Here is a 4,630-nt window from a genome sequence, read left to right as displayed (position 1 = left end):
CAGAAATAGGAAGGCCTGAAACAAATAAAAATGAGAAAAACACTGGAACAAGAAAGAAAAACAAATTGCCACTCCATTGCTGGGATAGTAGTCTGTACACGTCTCTGGATCAGGTGTTCTTGCTGCAGTCTCTAGTCCTCCCGGAACAGGTTCACGATTGACAGGTCTACATTGTCAGTCTCGACTTCTTCTTGTACCTTCTTCGGGTGGTTGACTTTTCTGCAGTGAGTGGAATGGACCCAAGTATCTCTTTCTGCTACTTTCAGAGATGTGGTACTGGTCATCAACACCTGGTAAGGACCTTCCCAACGGTATGTTAAACAACCTGAGCATAAGAAATTATGGATCATAACATATTCTCCAGGTTCAACATTATGACACACTTTATTTCTGGCATACCAGGTAACAGCATTTTGAGTTTCTATTGCTGTTGTTTTAGTTGTCTGCTCATTTTTATGAGATATTTCACAGTCACCTCATTATTACACTTCAAATCATCCTGTGGACTTATGATCAAATGAGGTGTCTTCCAAACAGTATCTCAAAGGGGGACAGATTAAGATGAGGTCTGGGAGTGGTTCTGATGCTATGGAGGACTAGTGGTAAAGCTTCTGGCCATCCCAATCCAGTTTCAGCCATTATCTTATTCAGTTTATTTTTAATGATACCGTTCACTCTCTCCACCTTGGCACTGGCTTGTGGTCGGTACGGGGTGTGAAGTCTGCTATTGATTCCCATAAGTTTACACATGTTCTGGAAAACATCACCAGTGAAATGAGTACTCCTGTCACTTTCTATAATTCTAGGGATACCGTATCTGCATACAAACTCCTGAACAATCTTCTTATCAGTAAAAACAGCAGTATTAGTGGCAGCTGGATATGCCTCTACCCAATTAGAAAACACATCAGTACAAACAAATACATATTTGAGATTCCTGCAAGGTGGTAATTGGATGAAGTCAATTTGTATTACCTGAAAAGGTCCATCTGTCAGAGGGATATGGGATGGTTCGGTTGGTATTGTCTTCATGACATTTTTCCTCAAACAAGTAAGACAGGACATTGCCCTTTTACCGGCTTGAGAAGAAAAGCCTGGTGCATACCAATATGCTCTGACCAGCTTGCACATACCATCTTTTAATGGCGCACAAACTACAGTTGTATCATAAAAATAATTCTTTAATAGGTATACATTAAAATATTCCAGGAATAGGATTCAGCGAAATAAGGTTATAGAATAAAAATAAATAAAACAAAAATAATAATGGTGTAACTATTTGTAATATGAAAGTGAAATAAAATCAAGGAAAAACCCTGCCGTGTGATTTGATTTCTTATTGTTAATATTTATAAATTCCCAGGTTCAGTGAACGCAAGTTTAATTACTTGCGGAGTTCGAGTGATTAACAAGAAAAAAAGAGTGATTTCAAATGGAAGGAGGGAGTTTGGGAAAATTGTAAACCAATGTATCTCCGATCCCACAGGAGACCGATAATAATGAGAAGAATGTTGTATTCTATACAGTGGTATATGGTTATGTCACCAATACATTAGTTATTAAATAATGAAAGGGCATATATCTTGTCAGGGCCGGATTATAGGCGGGGCGACAGGGGCGATCGTCCCGGGGCCCCCACACACTGTCCCCGACCACATCAACTCTTTTTTCTTAATGGAGCCGCCAAGACCCCGGGCCAGTCCCCGCTGGGCATGCGCCTTTGGTGGCCAGCGTCCACGCAGCCTGCCTTTTATTTACTGACCACCCCCCCCTGGGATTCCGCTGCCGCGATCGGAGATTAAGCTCCGATCGGGCAGCTAGTTAAAAAAAAAACATGGCCGATGGGGGAGCTGCTGCGCATGCCCAGCCGCAGCAGCTCCTCCCATAAGCCTTTGCGGAGCACAGAGCTGTCAGTCACACTGATGGCTCTGTCTCCAGATCCTCCGCTGCCCGCCTCCAGCCTGATGGCTCCGCCTTCACCCAGCCATAGAAGCTTCACAAACAGAAGGGGTTCTATCTCATTCCCTCACACTACACCAGGGATCCCTGCACCACCTGCCCAGCTGCTTCAATGCCAGCCCCAGAGCACCTGCACTTCCTGGGTCACAACGCAAGGTCTCTGGTTGCAGAACCATTATGAGGTCAGTACTCCAAAGCTGTAAACAAACAGGGTCTACACATTTCCTAGGCACCATGCTGGGGAACAACAACAAGTCTCAGAATGCCCAAGACTTATTTTGAGGTTGGCTATGACAATGAACAGGCTTCTGTTCTGTAAAAGCACAAAGGCATCTGCTGGCATCACACAGCGCCAGAGACTATGTTGGCATTGATGAAGGCACAAACAGGGGAGCGGGTACTGGAAGCAGCAGAAGCCAGGGCTGCTCTGTACTTGCATTACCCACAATATGCCACTCAGTGCAGGTTTAACCTGGGCACCGCAGCCTTCTCTGACGTCAGAGTCACACTGGGCAGCAGATGCAGCATAGACAGTGCAAGGCTGCCAGCGTCCACCGGTGAGAAGAGGTGAGATATATATATATATATATATTAGATAGATATAATTTTTTTAATTTTTTCTATACACACACACTCTGATATACTCGGATATCTCATACATATTATATATTATATATCATATATAATATGTATTACTTTTCATATATATATATATTTTTATATATATATATACACACACACACTATATATAATTATTAAAAAAAAATAACTTTTATTGATAGGGGCCCTCACACGTTTGTTGCCCAGGGGCCCCCACAGACCTTAATCCGGCCCTGTATCTTGTAGATGCCCATTTAAACTTATAACTTAATCAGTTTCTCCTTTAATAATTAGTTAGTGCTGGTGTCTCATTAAATTATTATTGGTAACTAACAATTTAAGAGGATTTGTCATTAATGTCATTAATATCCATCATACTTATATCTATTGAATTAATGTGAATTTATTATTGTCTGCTCCTCATAAAATTGGTGTCCTGTAGAAACTGCCAGAGATGTACTAATATGGACGTTCAGTGTGTTAATGTCTGCAGTCTACGCCACTAACTGTATCAGTTTATCAGTGCCCATCATAGTATCGCCATGTATTGTTCTGTATTTATATATACAGCTGTATACATCTCAGTGCCCATCATAGTATAGCCATGTATTGTTCTGTATTTATATATACAGCTGTATACATCTCAGTGCCCATCATAGTATCGCCATGTATTGTTCTGTATTTATATATACAGCTGTATACATCTCAGTGCCCATCATAGTGTAGCCATGTATTGTTCTGTATTTATATATACAGCTGTATACATCTCAGTGCCCATCATAGTATAGTCATGTATTGTTCTGTATTTCTATATACAGCTGTATACATCTCAGTGCCCATCATAGTGTAGCCATGTATTGATCTGTATTTATATATACAGCTGTATACATCTTTGTGCCCATCATAGTATAGTCATGTATTGTTCTGTATTTATATATACAGCTGTATACATCTCAGTGCCCATCATAGTATAGTTATGTATTGATCTGTATTTATATATACAGCTGTATACATCTCAGTGCCCATCATAGTATAGCCATGTATTGTTCTGTAGTTATATATACAGCTGTATACATCTCAGTGCCCATCATAGTGTAGCTATGTATTGTTCTTTATTTATATATACAGCTGTATACATCTCAGTGCCCATCATAGTGTAGTTATGTATTATTCTTTATTTATATATACAGCTGTATACATCTCAGTGCCCATCATAGTGTAGCCATGTATTGTTCTGTATTTATATATACAGCTGTATACATCTCAGTGCCCATCATAGTGTAGCCATGTATTGTTCTGTATTTATATATACAGCTGTATACATCTCAGTGCCCATCATAGTATAGTCATGTATTGTTCTGTATTTCTATATACAGCTGTATACATCTCAGTGCCCATCATAGTGTAGCCATGTATTGATCTGTATTTATATATACAGCTGTATACATCTTTGTGCCCATCATAGTATAGTCATGTATTGTTCTGTATTTCTATATACAGCTGTATACATCTCAGTGCCCATCATAGTGTAGCCATGTATGGATCTGTATTTATATATACAGCTGTATACATCTGAGTGCCTATCATAGTATAGCCATGTATTATTCTTTATTTATATATACAGCTGTATACATCTAAGTGCCTATCATAGTATAGCCATGTATTGTTCTTTATTTATATATACAGCTGTATACATCTCAGTGCCCATCATAGTATAGTTATGTATTGTTCTGTATTTATATATACAGCTGTATACATCTCAGTGCCCATCATAGTATAGTTATGTATTGTTCTGTATTTATATATACAGCTGTATACATCTCAGTGCCCATCATAGTATAGTTATGTATTGTTCTGTAGTTATATATATACAGCTGTATACATCTCAGTGCCCATCATAGTATAGCCATGTATTATTCTTTATTTATATATACAGCTGTATACATCTCAGTGCCCATCATAGTATAGTTATGTATTGTTCTTTATTTATATATACAGCTGTATACATCTCAGTGCCCATCATAGTGTAGCCATGTATTGTTCTGTAGTTATATATATACAGCTGTATACA

Source organism: Taudactylus pleione, unplaced genomic scaffold, assembly GCF_031769625.1.
Source record: "Taudactylus pleione unplaced genomic scaffold, aTauple2 ptg000441l, whole genome shotgun sequence".
In the NCBI taxonomy this organism is placed as follows: domain Eukaryota; kingdom Metazoa; phylum Chordata; class Amphibia; order Anura; family Myobatrachidae; genus Taudactylus; species Taudactylus pleione.
This window is presented reverse-complemented; position numbering follows the sequence as displayed.